This window comes from Ambystoma mexicanum, chromosome 3p (assembly GCF_040938575.1).
Source record: "Ambystoma mexicanum isolate Mex_15411 chromosome 3p, UKY_AmexF1_1, whole genome shotgun sequence".
NCBI lineage: Eukaryota > Metazoa > Chordata > Amphibia > Caudata > Ambystomatidae > Ambystoma > Ambystoma mexicanum.
Window position 1 is genome coordinate 1,249,814,541 of NC_090925.1, and position 17,061 is coordinate 1,249,831,601.

The 17,061-nt window shown below is 47.9% G+C and overlaps 1 protein-coding gene and 1 long non-coding RNA gene across 2 annotated transcripts in view; one reads left to right on the forward strand and one right to left on the reverse strand.

Annotated features, from left to right (window-relative positions):
• PLBD1 (phospholipase B domain containing 1) overlaps nucleotides 1-17,061 on the forward strand; it is a 424,699-nt gene that overhangs the window by 205,077 nt on the left and 202,561 nt on the right. The gene's annotated exons all lie outside the window — the stretch shown is intronic.
• Nucleotides 1-17,061, reverse strand: part of LOC138581412 (uncharacterized) — a 578,201-nt gene that overhangs the window by 177,017 nt on the left and 384,123 nt on the right. The window lies entirely within an intron of this gene.

A 17,061-nucleotide genomic window follows, 5' to 3' on the forward strand; every position in this document is an offset into this window, starting at 1 on the left:
ACCATAACTGAACCCTGATCTTTGAAGTGCCACAGACTGGGTTTCCAAATGGAGAACAGGTATTGACTCTGAATCCACCAGCAGGATGCTCCCATTCCCCGCTCTTCACTTATCTTTCCACGGGTAGTCAAGTAATCTCTGTCCGATTGAGCGAGACTGGGCCTCCCCTATACTCCGTCCTCCCTTGCACAAAAGATATTGCTTCCCCAGCTCCTCTCCCGCCTCTACATCTGCACACCAAACCCATGCGTGTGGCCTCATGCAGTACTGTTGCCTCTTCCAATTTATTTCCCCTGCTCTATTTTGCATTTATTAGATCTATTCAGGGCCTTTCCTTTCCCCCTGTATTCAAGCAACTCAATCATTGGCAATTCAGAACATAGCTGAGTGCTACATTCAGACAGGCCTTCAAAGTGTCAGAGGAACACTAAGGAAGGTGGGAGGAGTGGGATAAAGCCATAGGGAAGTAGACTTCCTTACAGTGGCGGAGGCAACGCTTGGTGCGGGGTCGGATAATAGGCCGCCAGCGGGAGGCTGGGGGCGCCTTGGGCAACAGGGGGATCGAGGGAGGGAGGGGGCGGCCACCCCAGATAGCCCCTTCCCTGGCTCTGCCACTGCTTCCTAAGCAGTTGATATAGTGATGTTTTAATCTGCATATCCCTTATATAATAGTCTATAGTATACAATGTGTTGCAGTATATTGCAGTATTATATTGCTTATTGTCATAAACTATAGAATTCTACAGTGTTTTGGGATAAATAATGTAATGTATGGTTTATGTGTTGCAGTATTTGTACAAAATAATGGTATTTACTCTAGTCTGCAACAGTGTTCTCAGCAAAACAGCAGTCATTTTTCATAGAAAGTGAATTAACTGAATTGCATCTCTAGCATACTGCAATATAGCAGTTCAGAGTAGAATGTTATAGAATGCACATTTGTTGGCACTAAGTAATGCAGAACATGGTGCCCCCACTGCAGCATTTCTACAAATGTATAGTACACAGTGTTTTATCGTATGCACTGCTAAACCACGGTAAAATCTAACTGACATTGTAGGACAAGAATTGTGTGCAATATATTTTGCAGTTTATCGTAGTGCACTGCAGAATATTACAGACCTGACAATTATTTGTTCATACTATAGTAATAGTTTCCACACTGAAGTAGTTATACAGTGTGTGCTATAGTTTCTGCAATTTTCACACCAAACTGCAGCCGGATAAATAGGTTGCATGCAACCCTCTACACACTTCAACGGTATAATGCCATGCGACATAAATTCACAAACCTGGTCTGTCCAACTCAGCTCTTCATTCCTGTAAAACCATTAGCTCCCCTTCACTGGAACTCCTTACCTCTCTCAATCCGCTCTATCCCTACCTTTTCCTCATTCTGCACCTCCCTTAAATCTCTCCTTCTCCATTCCCCGCCATGATTCCCCTCCCCTCCCCCTTTCGCTCCCTTTCCCTCCTTTCCCCCCTTATCAGCTCCCTCCTCTCCCCCTCCACTCCATCCTCTTCCCTACCCCTCCATCTCCCCCCTCCTCCTCCTTCCTATTCCTCCCTCCTCCACCCAGTTCTACTCCTCCACTCCCTTCCCTTCTGTCTAATTGCTCCACATACTGCTTTGTTGATCTGATTCAAATTGTACCTTGCTTCTATTGTTACTGTTATTTCTGTTATTGGTAAATGTATCCTGTTGTTATATTGTGCAGCGCTTTGGTGTAAAGCGCTATATAAACCAAATATATACAAATAATACTAGTAGGAAATAACGATCAAGGTCCCCATAACCAGCAGTGGGAAAGGAAGTGAACCTGAAGTTGGGAACAGTGTCAAACCAATACATAAAAGAGAAGAATTATAGCTCTTTATGAAATCTGTGAGAAAGCAGTACATTCCGTGGCAGGAGAGTACACCAGGGACATAAAGAGGAGCAATCAGTGGAGAAGAGTTGAGCGATACCCCAGAAAGCAAGTGAGAAAATACAGAGTGTGACGAACTGGAACAATTATTTTGTATTTAAAGGAAGATGCAAGGGAAGGCCAATCCCCATAACATTGTGACGTAACGAGCACCATATGTGTAAAGGAAACTCATGGAAAGATTCATATAATTTAGGATTGTAAATACTTAAAGCATTGAAGGACTACAAGGGAAAAGATTAATGTTTCCTTAAAAAGCGTGAAGGCCTAAAGAAAGATGGAGAAGCTCAGGTGAGAAGTCGTTCTCATGGAACTTGTAAAGCGAAGCCTTAAAAAGGGAAGAGAAACGCGGGGAAGGAGCCCCACTTTTGTTTAATAATGAAACTTTGTGGAACTTTATCTGGAGAGAGCAGATAGATACAGAGGATAAGAAGAAACATAGTTGAACGGAGGATCCCTTTTCCTGGTGGAACTTCCTTTCTTTTCTGCACCTTAAAGTTTATATCTATGGAAATCTGAAAAAAGGCTACAAATGCATAGTCTATGGAAATTCCCTTGTGCACATTATACTAAGTTTTTAGAGTGTAAGGGACAGATTAGAGTTTTTTGGACACAGGATCGAGGACGTTCTTTTGTTTAACATCCTGACACAGACGTTTCTTGGTTTTGTTGAGGCAGGGAAACCTCTCTTAGGTTAGGGATAGAAACCTCTCATTGTTTTGAGAAATAAGTCTATTGCAAAAAACAAACGGGGCACTGTGTCCGAGTCTAACTCTTGATCCCTTACATGAGGTATCCACAGTGTACTACAGCCATTTTGTAGTAGAATCCAAGCTTTTGATATGATGTTCCTAGTACAAATGTGCATAAATACACCTTCTGCTTGTACCATTAATTTGGGGAGAAACCAGTCAACCTATGAGTATAAGAGGGTTATGAGTGGTGTGTAGATTGCCATGGAAACAATTTCTTTACCTTTATGTTTTTGTTTTTTTACTCACACTATATTTGACGAGGGATGGGCTTGATTACATTTTCGACAGTCCTTTCCATTTGAAACCTGACCTTCTTAATCGAAGACCATGACTGAGCAAGCACATTTTGTGACACTGTTGGGTCGTAAAAAGGGCACAGGATCTCTGTGTTTATTCAGTGATGCAGCCTTTGGCTAACAAAATCACATATAAAACGACGACGGTACCCAACACCAGGGCAATGACTTTCTTCCTCTGATCTATTTTGGCTTTCAGTTTCACCGCAGTAAGGGGATGGTCTGCCTTCCCCTGGCCCTTCATAGGCTCTTTATGGTATTGGTATGGTATTGTTTATTTATATAGCGCCTATACACAGGCAAGTGTTTCAAAGCACTTAAGGAGGGTGGGAAACATGGGGAAAAACAACAGTCGCTCAGAGACCTTGAATTTCTGAGACAATAATGTTCTGCACAGGCAAGAGTAAGTGTGTAAAATACATTTAACAGTTTGAGATACAGCAAATATGCCTGATGGCGATTCTGCAGTTTTACCAGTGCAACTGAGGGTGAAGACAAGGGATAACAGACAGACGATCTTCAGGCACAGTGGGTGCGGATCGTGCAAGTGCATAGATGGTCACAGGGGGTGGGGATCCAAGTACACCCTTTCGGTGGAGACTGGGGTAAGTGCAGAGAGAGCCACTCTCTTGGGTTATTTCTCAAGTGCAGTGAGTGTTGGTGGGGTGTAGGGCCCTGAGGCAAGTGCAAAAGAGGACTCGTGGGGTGCCAGGGAACTGAGACTCTGAGGTGCACCAGGCAGCCATTCAGCAAGCAGCAGGGAGAGGAGGGTGAGAGGGAAAGAGCAGAGACCTAGGTTAGCAGGGTAGTGGGAGAGAGAGAAGGAAGAGGAGAAGAGGAAGGTCTTGAGGAGTTTCTGAAACTTAAGAAGATCAGGCTCAAGACGGAGGGCGGCAGGGAGGATATTCCAGAGGGATGCAGCTGCTGAGAATAAGAATCTTCCTCCAAATCCCAGGCCCCAGAAAGCCTTGTGAACAATGCAGAGGGTCTTGAACTTGATCCTTGCAGCCACGGGGACCCAGTGGAGGGATTTCAGCGCCGGAGAGATGCAGTCCTTGGCTTGAGGCCAAGGATAAGTCTTGCAGTTCTGTTCTGGATGAGTTGCAGGTCAGAAGAAGGGAGGTTGAGGAAGAGGTAGTTGTAATAGTCCAGCCTAGAGAGAACCAGGGCTCTGGAGACAGTGAGCTGCTGGGGGAAGTGAGCAAAGGTAGAGTACCTCTGAGGAGGTGTTGCTGATAGTTAGACTTTTTAGATATGTCTGAAATGAGACCGGAGAAGGAAAGAGTGGAGTAAAAAATGACACCAAGGTTTCTTGCCTCGCAGGTGGGTGCGGGCGCAGGGCCAAGGGAGGCCAGAAAGAGTGAAAGTGGGAAAGCGGCAGCAGGGGTCCCATTGCAAGAAATCTCAGTCTTACTGGCATTGAAGCAGAGGTTGTTTGCAGCACACCATGACTGAATAGCAGACAGACAGTCAGATATGAGCAAGGAGGTGGCTGAGGGTAGCCTGAAAGATAGTTGTGTGTCATCTGCCTAACACTGGAGTTAGAGGTGAAAGTTGCAATTCTACGTGCCAGGGCAGCCATATAGATGGTGAAGAACCAGGGGGATACGTTAGATCCCTGGGGGACGCCACAGGTTGACAGAGCTATAGTCAAGAGAAAGGCACCTGGAATGGCCAGCCAGAGAAAAAGAGGTTATCCACTCCAGAGCCTGACCTGTGATTCCCATGGTGTCACAGAGTCGTGCGATCAGGATGTTGTGGTTAACCGTGTCAAAGGCAGAGGAGAGGTCAAGGAGAATGAGGACAGAGGGGAGTGTTAGTGTCAAGATTTGAGGGCAGGTCTTCAGAGGTGTTCAGAAGAGCAGTTTATGTGCCTCTGGATGCTCTAAAGCCAGATTGATGGTCATGGAAGGAACCAATAGATTGATTCTGGAGGGTCAGCTGAGAGAAAGCCAACTTCTCCAGGAGTTTGCCCAGGAAAGTAGTGATGGAGATAGGGCAGTAGTTTGCCGGAATGGGGGGGTCAGCAGAGGGTTTTTTCAGCAGAGGGTGCACAACAGAGTGCTTAAGGGCAGTTGGGAAAACTCCAGTGGAAAAGGAGAGATTGCAGAGATCAGCCAAGGCAGGTCTGAGGGAGTCAATATTGTCTTCAATGGTATTTGAGGGTCAGTGGTCCATTTGTTTGCATGAAGCCTTCATAGATCGGACTTGTCTGATGACCTCATCGGGTGTGACAGTTGAGAGACAACAGAGGGTAAGTGGAGGGTGTGCGCCAAGTGAGGTTCTGGTGTTGGTGTATGCAGTGGTGTGGAAGAGATGATGGAAAGATGGAAAGGATGTCTTGGGGTTTTTGTGGTGAAGTGTGCAGACAGGGCCGAGCAAAGGTCCTGGGTGCGTGTGACAGAAGAGGCTGCTCCAGAATTGGCCAGTTCCTTGCAGACTTTGAAAAGTTTGGCTGTGTAGTTTGATGCCGCTGAGATACAGGCTTGAATAAAGACTTGTTTCTTGGAGCGGATGCAGAGTCGATATTGCTTTTGAAGGAAGTGGCAGGCGAGTTTGTCGGATGGTTCGCCCGACGTGTTAATTTCCGCTCAGCTGCCCTACACTTGCGTTTAAGTTTTATCACAGTTCACAAAGCCTGGGGGAATGACTTCCTTCCCCAGGCTTGAACCAACTTGGTTCACTAACCTTCCAACTATGGTTTTAGCATCTTTGGTTTCAGTGGCCTTCCGCCCCTTTAATCTTCAGTCTTTCTGAAAATATTGTGATGAAGAAGATGCCCTCCACGTTCCTCGTGGCTTCTCACAATTTGGGTAGGGTCTTTCAGCCAACCTTTTCTGGCTTTTATCCGGCTCCTGGCCTTCCCCGCCAGCTCCAGAGGTTGGCGGCTCTCCGCCACCCCTCGCAATCTGCCACAGCCCTCTCATGTCCCCAACCTCTTATGGCAACTTGCATACTTATTTGTGTGGCCTGCAAAGATTCCGGCTTCTCCTGGGTGGCTTCCAATAACAGTGGGGTCCCTGTGGCTTCCATGGACTAATGCGATACTGCGGCTGCTCTGCAGTCTTGGACTTCTTCCTGGTTCTGGGACCTTCCTGTTCCGCACCACCCAGGCCTTAGGAACGCCTAGAGCTTCAGTCTGCCAACTTGCCGTCCTGTTCTTCCTCCTTGGAGCAGCTTTTGACCTCTCTGCTCCTTCTCCTGCATCCCGGTCGTCTGCTGCTTCTCCTGCCGACCCACCTTTACACCCGCTTTTCCTCCAGGGAGGACTCAACCCTTTGCTAAGTCCTTCATCTGTTTTTATCTTCCCTCTGTCAAGACAACTACAACATGTATGTATGTTCTCATCAGGACTCCACATTGCTCCTCATATCCTCCCCGTCCTAGTACCTCTTAGAGAAGTCTTTCTAAAGTCATCCTTACTCTTACCTGCCCCAGTAAACCCTGAGTTCTCAAGGCTATAGAAAGAAATGGGTTTGTGGGGTAGAGACGTTTGAGTGAAGGGCTAGGAGGATGTGTTGGAGGTGGGTAGAGGTGGTGGGGGTTTGGCATACTGCCCTGATCTTTGTACCTCAAGGGGGTGTGTCTTTGCATTAGATACGCCCAATGAGTACCACCCCCAGGGGGACTTTTGGGTAGCAGCCCCACCTCCCTGGCTTCATGGGAAGGGGCTCCCCCACAACATGCAAGGATTTGTCACACTACATTAGCACCTGGGGAAAATTAGCCCATCCAATCTGGATCCAGGATGAATCTCATGGTATAAGGCTGCGTTCTATACTCGGGTAAGCATCTTTCTCCCGAGTACAAGGGAATAAGTCTGGTCCAAGTGCCATGGCACCCTTCCCCACCACATGCACTTACATGGCCTGTCCCCAACCAGCAGCCTCATCTATCAACACACTTGCCTTCACCTAAGGGCTGCGCACTAATTCACAACCACCTGCCAAAATGCCTTCCTGATCATAGACAGTCTTGAGACAGTCTTTCATTTCTATACCAGGCTGTACTGCAACTTTCCGTCAGAATGTATTTCCGTTTTCGTTTTTAAAACAAATCCTATTAGCCCTTCAGGGCTCTGCCCTGGTTAATGGCAATAACACTCACAGCGACAGGCTAGATCAGTTGGTAACTGAACTGGCATCTGGTGTTAAGGCCATCACTTTGCTCGGGGGTATAACGTGTGCTGCTGGCGGTTATCCATTCTAGCCCACTGCTGTAGGTATTATTGTTTAATTTGAGTACATGGTCTCCTCTTTGAACAGTCATAATTTGTTGAATCCAGGCACTGACCATTGTAGACGCCTGCATTCTATGCATCAACTTTGGCTACAGAGCTAGAACCTGTGATAAAACAATCAACAAGCTTGGAGCTGAGGCGCTAACCACTTGCAAAGGCTTCAATCCAAGATTCCCTTGTGATGAGTACAAATTGGTCACTGACAGAAGAGACATGGAGAAGCTGTGACACAGGAATCCCTGGGTGAGACTACCGTTGTTCTCCCCTGCATGTACTCCAATACCATTAGAGCCCTTGGCATCAGGCTCTACTGTATGCTAGGTGAGCTTTGCCTTCGCTAGAGGCTCTCAACTTTGGCTCAAGACCACTGACTAGGGTGTAGGCTCCAGGCTCGGACTGGCCTGTAGGGCAAGAGGGCAATGCCTGAACCCAAAACGTAAAATGCAAGTGTGGGACAATTTATTTTGGCCAAGGTGGGCCAGTTTGGCGAGTTACTTCCCCATGCGGATAAAGGTTTTGACCACTGTTACTGAATACATATTCTGTAAAATGCACAATTTGCATCACATTTTATAAGAAACCCCCCCCGGCCCCCTGGGTACTAATAAGTGTGTCACAAGTCACAAAAGGAATGCAACTGTGGCACACTTTTTAATTGGTTCCCGAGACAATTGCATGCCCCTTGTCTGACCCTGGCAGGCTCCAATGGTCAATGTATGCTCTCCATATATTTACTACCCTAGTGCCGTTAGTTTATGAGGTGGAATTTACAGTATATTTAAGGCATTATGGGGCTAATCATGAGTTGGGCGTTAGCCCTTAAATCCGCCGGAAAGGGCATCTCTGCCATACTGCTCCGCCGGATCACGACTGTAAATCCTGCCCGCGCTATTACAGGAGGCGATAATACAGCTGGCTGTAATAGCACCGGCAACCAAATGCGCTATTAGACTTATCAAAAGTACAGCGGGAAAACCGGCAATAATACCGCTGAAAATACACCCAGCCAAATGCTGGAGGTAAAAAAAACACATGAGACCGCAATAAGGGCCCAGGTGGAAACGATGCACACAAGAGGCCTACATAAGACCCACCCATGCACCACACACCCTCCCCAACACCCTGTTATCATTTCGAGCCGGGAGCCTTGATGTGGACCTATACATGCTACGCCTGGAGCTACAGAGGCCTGACAACCAGCCCAGGACCCTGGGAGCACAGGGGTGCGGGGGGAGGAGACCAGCACCAGCAAGGCAGTCAGCCATCCACAGGGTCAGTCCAACACCGTTGGCAGTTGGTGTCTGAGTACAGGCTGGACAGGGCAACCATCACCCAGTTGCTGGACACAATCCAAGGTGACATAGCCAGCCGGATAGCCATCAGCACCGCTGTGCCCCCACTTGTGAAGCTTGCGTTCATCCTACAGTACCTTGGGACTGGCAGCTTCCAACACACGCTTGCCATGGTGAATGGTATGTCCCAGTCTACATTCAGTGCTGTGCTGGGACAGGTGCTGGATGCAGTGCTGCACCATGTCAATGCGCACTGCCAGCCACACAGGCACAGGTCAACCAAGTCAAGGCACAGTTCCATGCCATTGCCCAAGTGACGAACGTGATTGCAGCTCTAGACTGCACACATGTAGCACTTGCAGCACCCTGGGACCATGAGGCAGCTTACAGGAATCGGAAGCATTTCCATTCGCTCAAAGTGCAGATGACCTATAGCCCAGACCTGACTATCACCACGACTCCATGGTGCTGCGCAACAGTACCCTGCCAGCCTACATGGAGATGCACCGAGGCCAACCACATGGATGTTGGGTGAGTAGAAATCCTGCATGAAATGCATGCCAACATTCACCAGATGAAGGAGGGCAGGCACACAGGAATCCTTGCATGCCACCAGGAGACAGCCAGCACTAGCACAGCACCGGTTCCATGCAGCTATGTCACACAAGGACCCCTGCACTTCCCCCACAGCAGAACACACAGAAGATGAAGGCCACACACTTGTGAATTCACAATCACATATGGAAACACAACTACCACAATGCATCTGGTCTGTGTTGCAATGCTGCTTCTCACCCTGACACCCAAGAGCAATCTCACCCTGGGCACCACACAGGAATGCTAAGTGAGTCCAATTGAAAGCCTGTCCACAAAACCACTGTAGATGAGCAGGGAAAAGCACAACTATGAACATCCCTGAGATAGTGACCCCTGAATGCCCATTCACATGCATGCCCAAATGTTGATAAATATGCCATGTAGCAAACGCGATACCAACCATAGAAACCGGCACAACCCATCAATTAACAATATTGTACGTGAACAGGCAGATATGACGGGAGCCTCATCCTGAAGTAAGGGATGCACCACTGTGGCAATAAGACACAGGGTGTGGTGCATGTAGTAAGTTCCCCACAAAGGAAATGGTGCACATTGCAGAGCACACCCTGTGCACATGAAGACACCATAATCAAAGGGCAAATGGAAACATGGGCGGACTTGTTCAGCATGAGTGTCACACACATATTTATACACATAGACCTTGAAACACTGCTGCATGTCGATTGACAACAAGTGCATGCAAATGTAACCTGCCACAGAACACCTTACTCATTGACACAGGCTGCATGTATAGATGAGCACATGCATGTCCCTAAAGATGATGGATGTATACCAATATGGCAATGAGATAGTGGGTACCTGTTGCACACCTACATGACCATAGTGCTTGGTGAATTGATGTGTATCCCTTGCATATCCACTGAACCAACATAGGCCTAATGTACACATTTATGTCCCCGGAAGGTGATTCCGGATACCCGCAGTACACATGGCTGATGACCCCTGTGCGGAATCCACAAACTCCAGCAGAGCTGGCATACAACATTGCCCATAGCTGTACACGTATTTGTGTGGAAATGGCATTTGGTTTGCTAGAGACATGTTTCCGGTGCCTATCCCGTAAGGGAGGGGCACATATGTATTGCCAGAAAAAGTGGGGAAAACTGTACTCACCTGTACCATGCTGCACAACATCTTTTGCCGTAGGCATGTGCCACTACCGCCTTATGCTGATGCGCAACCGCCAGGGAATGGGAGTAACGATGACAATGTGCCGTAGGCGGGACCAATGTACGCAGGGATGGCGTGAGGGAGGGGAGGGTGGCCAGACAGGCGTTGATTGACAATTATTTCTGATTTGGTGGTCACAAACATCATTTGTCAAAGAAAGAGCACTTGAACACAATCATAAATGTCCAAGCTTTCTGTCCAGTATCAACAGGCTTTCATTTGCCTGGAGCAACCCCCCCACCCCCACCAACACCCCAGCACACAACCCCCCTCCTCCCACCAACACCCCAGCACACATTCTCCCCTCCCCCCATGAACACCCCAGCACACATTCCCCCTCACCCCACCAGCCCTCCCCAACACAGTGCATGTGGGTCCATATGCCCGGCCCTCAGCCCAACAGTGCTTTGTCCATCTAGGAAGGACGTTGCTTACCATGTCCTACACCTTCTGGTGAGCACCGTTGTGGATGGCGCAAGGAACGTCGCCTGGGCGAACCCTGCAGTGATCCCTCTGTGGGGGTTGTCGAGGTCGATAGAAGCGATACTGCAGCTGCTGCCGCAGGAGGTTATTGTCATCCCGCATCTGCTCTGCATGAGCTGATTGTACCTCATAGAGTTCAGACTCTCTGCCCAAACCCTGTGAGAGCCGCAGTATACGCCTCCACGACTCTACGGATGCAGGCATTGTCCCGTGCCATGGTTTTGGCTGCCCCCCCAAATCGCACTTCTTATGGCCTTTATGGGGCGGTTGTGCGCAACCGCCATGCCCTCAATTCGCTTCTAACGTGCCTCGATCATGTCCAGGCATGCCATTACTGCTGCTCACAGAGCTGTGGGTCTGTAATGGGTCGGGCTGATTGTCCTGCCAGGTCTAAGCGGGGTAGTGGGGGTGCTGGTGACAGATGTGGTGGCCTGTCTGGTGGGGCTGCCGTGGATGGAGGGGCTGCCGGCAGGTGACCGATATGAGCGGGTGTCCTCATCTGGCAATGGTGTGTGTGCACGGCGTTGGCGTGTTGGGAAATGGGGACTGTGGCTTTCAACATGCACTTGCTCCGGGGTTCCTTGGGGTGTGGTAATTTCTTTATCAGGACTCTGAATGGGTGACAACACTGGTGCACCATGCTGCTCCTCACAGGATGTGTTGCCGTCCTCTGTGGTGGTTGCACTGATGGCTATCTCCACATCCTTTGACCTCCTGGTGGTTTGGGACCGTTGTGACAGTGACCCGCTGATGCCTTAGGGTAGTTGAGGCTGTGTGACTCAGCTGCGGTGGGGTGAGCTGGGGTGTGTCCTCAGCCTTGATTTATCATGGCGGCCCCTTCTTGGGGTAGCGGTACTGGTGGAGGCGCGTCTAGGTGTGCGTCCAGATGGGCTGGCCTGCCTCCTCTTCAAGGTTGCCCTCTGATGATGGCCTCGTGCCTGTAGGGAACATAGGGTCTGGTATGAGGACAGGGAAACTTAGATTTGTTTCATGCATTTGATGCTTTACAGGGAGTGAGCGCACATTTTGTATCTTGCTTGGCCATAACCAGTTTGTTATTCACAATGTTGGGATTGCTGGGGCGTACTACAGGGAGGGGGAACACAGCTTGGACATGTTGGTGTGGCGTCTTCAGATGTCTGATGTGAATGCACAGGTGAAATGCTGCTGTAAGTGAAGGGGGAGTCGCTAATACACACTCACACATCACATTGCTGTGGCCAGGCCATGGATCTGTGTGCCTTGGTGCTTACATTTATACATTGGATGTACTTCAGACTACTCTGGATACCTGGGGTTGCTAGGGTGCACTGGTACAAGGGGCCACTCGTGGGTGGCTGCTGTACGTCACACGCAATGCCCCCACAGTGCCTGGATGTCAGACATTCACACCGGGTAGGGACAGGTGGACCAGACACAATGCATTTTGCAAAGGGGGGGGTTACTCACCTGCATCCTCCTGGGTGCCAGTGCCTGCTTTCACCCCTCCCACTCCCTCAATCGTATCCATGTCGATTAGGGTGGTGATCTGCTCCTCCCACGGTGTGAGCTCCGGTGGCGGTGGGCCTCTTCTAGTAGCCAGGAGAAAGGTGGGCACCCAAGGACTCACTCCTGTGCTGGGCCAGGAGGCCCTGAACATGGACCCGCAAGTCATTGAACCGCTTGCTGCAGTCCTCCCCATCACTGGGGACGCGGGCCACTGCTGTCACCTTCTGGCTGATCGATTTCCATATCTGTGTGTGCCGCTGTGTGCCAGTCTTTCTCTGCTGTGGGCAATACAGCTCATCCTGATGGCCTATTACCTCTTCCACCAGTATTGTTAAGTCCGAGACTGAAAACGTTGGTTTTTGGACCCTTTCCCGTGCAGACTTGCCCTTGATACACTCCAGCGACATTTTACGGTGTTCATCAGTGGGTGGCTTCAAGGGCTGTGATATTTGGCAGATTGTGATTTCCAAAATGACCACAGCTTTGTTTTCCGTTCTGGCGGTGATGCATTTCCTGCGGCGCTAATAGCGTGGGACACCGGCGGAAACACAGTGTGTGCTGGGTTTTAGGGTTCACAGCCCCTGTTACCATCGGATGCTATTTGCGTTAATGCCGCGTGCACGCCAATTCTTGATGGGGCGTTGTTTGCGGCACATATCGCAGCGTTAACGCAAATACCGCTCAGCAGTATGTGCGCCCGTATACCGGCAAACTCGTGATGAGGCCCTATGTATGGTATTAGACAAATCAGTATTTAAAACATATTTACTACATTATATGCACCAGTATAAACTATCTTTATTACTATAACTGCACAGTGGTAGAAGTGTACCGAAAAAAGTAGTAGAACAGTGGTCTTGGTGAGGGTAGGCAGTAGCATAGTGCAACATGTGATGAGGTGTTACGCCCGGAGCATTGTATTAGTCCAAGTGACTAGTAACTAAGGCTCATATTACAACTTTGCACTTGCACAAGGAAATTAATGGTACAAATCCTATGTATAGAATGGCGAATATGGTTGTAAAAAGTAAAGGAATGATAAACAGAAAAAAACGAAAGTAGTGGAATACTGCTGCCGTCCGTTCATGCTCACTGTGATCGCTGAAACTGCAGTATAGACTATTCTGCAGTATATTTCGTCCAAAAGACTGCAGTGTTTTCTAGTATACTTGCAAACGGGTCAACATAAGGATTTGATTAGTGGAATCTAAAAGCACGTCCTGGGTATTGGGCATCACCCAGTAAGCATGAGCTACCTCAGGGGAACCAGAAGCTGTTATGTAGCATGATGCCAATTTAACTCTCATATGAGATGCCAATTGTACCTTTTAGTCCATTATACATGACCCACTCCAGTGTCTTTTACTTGTTTCCCAACACTCATTCATACATATTCCCAAAAACAGAGTCAATGGCACATGGGTATGTCTGTATGATGCCAATTCGTCTGTGATGCCAAGGGTAGCTCCCGATGGCTGTTGCTGTCAAGTCAGCCAGGCTCTTCTAGGCAATAACCAGGAGATAAATGGCTCCCAGCAATTTCCAACCCTACATACAGTATTCATTCTACACTTTACTGCAGATTATTTTGATAAAGGAATCTACATAGCAGATACTGTGAACATTTCCACACCGTCACAGCAAGATGTCAAAGTAAACAAAATGCAAAATAGGTTTACTCACTTTCTTCACATGCATTTTTGAGGGGATTGAATTTAATGCATTTAGTGGTTTACCTTCCGAGTTATTAATGGTCTTTTCCAAATGTTTCGCTGATCTTTCAACAAAGTCAGCAGGGGTCTCTACTCTTCAACAATAAAAAATTACACTCCTCATGCTTTCTGTTGCTATCCGCTCCTGAAGAGAACGGAGTGGAAGACCAAGATTACTCCAAATGCAAATTTGTAAAGCAAAGATTAACTGCCGTGCCCACTCTAGACAAAAAAGTCTAGAATATCCAATCCTGTATTGAAGACAGTGTGTGGCCCAATCTGTGGCTGTTCATAGAACTGAACCGACTCGAGACCAGGTGGATCGTTTCAGGGTTGTACTCCTGCGATGATCTGACCAGGTTCAAGTGCCTTCCAGGATGGAATTGGTCAGGTTACTTGCTTTTTCAGCTGCTTCTTGAAAGGTTTTTGCTCTGCTGGCAATTATTTTAACGTTCTTGAGGTGTGCCAACCTCAGCAACAGCAGTAGAAACGTAAGATGCTAGAGTTTGGATTCAGGCCCTTGCAGTTGCACTGGTTCAGCATGAACTGATGGTTGAAGAATAATTCCACAGCAGTTGACCATGTGGTTGACTGTCATCAGGCTGGCATTTCCCATAAGCACTCCAGAATGTAGGACTCATTGGGTAGCATATCTTCTTTCAAATTTGTATGAACCCTTTCTGCATTCCCTGTGCAGACCGTAGAATTTGATAAGAGTTCACATGATTGTGTTTTTTGTGATGATTTGGCACTTTACTTGTCAGGTGCCAAAAGGGTATACTGGCTGATGCTTGAATCCACTTGTTTCATATAGATATATGTAATGGGAACTTCAAAGGAAACTTTATCCATTGCTTCTCAACATGACAAAGGGCCCCCCTAAGGCTGGAGTGCTTGGCAAAACAGAGTGGGTTTTGTAGATGCTGGAATAAGCAAGACTCCATGAATGGTCAAAGATGCTACATCTGTAGCACAGACCAATGGTGAAAATAATTGTTTACTCACTACACTCAAGTGTATATGTAATGTCTGAAATGACCTTTTGCTTTCTTGCATGTGTAGATCTATTAAGCTCCCTGATTTGAATGCGAAACATTTGGGTACCAATCTGAAATACCCCTTGAAAGTGTATCTATCAAGGCAGTCACTTTTAAAAGATTTGCAAACGCATGTTTGTCCATTCTTATTATGGATAGATTATGTATAGAGTGTAATGCGCCAACCATATCCACAATTACAAAGAAAGCAGAAGGTGTCTCACTTACTGGTCCCCGGGGATCTGTCATCCAGGTGGCCAGGATACAGCCATCGCTATTGGATCCTGTTCCTGGAGGTGGACCAGTGAGGGGGATCACCTGGATGGGGGTGGTCCTCAGGGAGTGGAAGTGAGTCACTGTATCCCCCTTCTTATACCTTTTCCCCATCCTACCATGTGGGATACTCAAACACTGTACCCCCCAACCCCCTTTCCGACACAAACACTTCGACACATCACGAAAGACAATGGACAAACACCAAAGCCATTTACCTGACATGTCCCTACGCTAGGGTTAGGCAAAGTCAGACAATTGATGAGAATCGCACACACCTGACTGCCCTTTCCCTTCCCCACAGGGATAAAAGGTGGAGCACGGGAGCACAATATGAGTAAGGCAGACTGTACGACAAGAGAGCTAACTCAGCACGGCAGTTCAAGAGTAGGAGGAAGACAGCACGAATCGAAAGGGCGCCAAGGAGAGGAGTGACCTTGCCATTTCTGACCAAGCCGTGAAACCTATGCAGAAGGAATCGTAAAACCGCAAACAGTAGCCAGCGTGTGTTGCAGCAGATGTCAAAAGTACACAGGGTCCTCCTTTGCTGACAGCCAAGCCGGGGAGAGACGCATCGCCACATGGTACCGGCCTTGACTCCAGAGACAAAAAAAGCCAAGTGGTTCATCACAGCCGGTGAGTCGAGGGGAGAGCCATTAAGAAACCGAACTGTGTTGAACGAAAGTAGTAAGTGGCTGATTAAATAAAGTACAAAGAACTGTTGATACACAAGGGGAAAGCCAGCATATACGAGTCGAGCACCATGTGGTGCTCATTCGGGAAACTCAGGGCAATTACCCTGTTGTTGAACTCCCGTAACCAGAAGCCCTTGGGAGAAATGTGAGAAGGGTCAAAATGGCCCTGCAGGGGTCTAGTAAAATCCTCTGTACAGTCTAAAGCCTTTGACAGACTGACGGTTGTGAAGCTAAGGGAAGCAAATCCCACATTGTAAAGTTAGCAAGACTGAACCCGACCGAGTGATGCCGGTAAAATGGGGCGAAGGCTTAAGTCCCAATGAATAGTGTGTTGACAAGAATGAACCCGGCAGAGGGATGTCCACAGTATACTGTTCAAAAAGCCATTTAGATTTGTGAATCAAATCGATGTCACAATCAAGGATTCTGTTGAAAGCCATAGTAAACCCAGCGGAGGGAGGCTAAAATTTGAGACGAGTCTGAGCACGGAACAGGGGGACCCAGGGATGAAGAGCTATCACCCAAACCTAAACAGATACAATTAGAGAAGAACTTTGGTTTATTATTTTTGACCCTTAGTTTAATATTTTTGGAGCTCATCAGACCTTCGGAAATGAGAGAGGTTTGAATACCGAAGGGCCTGATACCGCTAAAGACTTCTTGGGGATCAAAGCCCGTAAGATGGGGATTCAGGGGTGAAAAGGTATCACCCAACGTGCAAGCAGAAAGGAACTTTTGTTTATAATTTTGTTGAAGACATCAGGTCCTCAGAGGCAAGAGACTTTTGTGTAGAAAAGAGACTAAACCACCAAAGTTTCTGATAAGCTGAGAGCGGAACGGTTAGCGTGTGCTGTGCTCCAGAGTCCTACCTTGTCCCGTGCTCAAAACGTGGGGGAAGGGAGACCTGACTACTGCATCCTTATTATTTGTGAACACTTCTTTCTTTCTATGAATCCTATCCCACACCCTTTGTTTGTATTTAGCGTAAGTATTGCCAATAGGCTTTTCTTAGTATAGGCCCTTTTATTTGACAAGACGCCACTAGGGCTGCCTTATTATTATTTGATGATC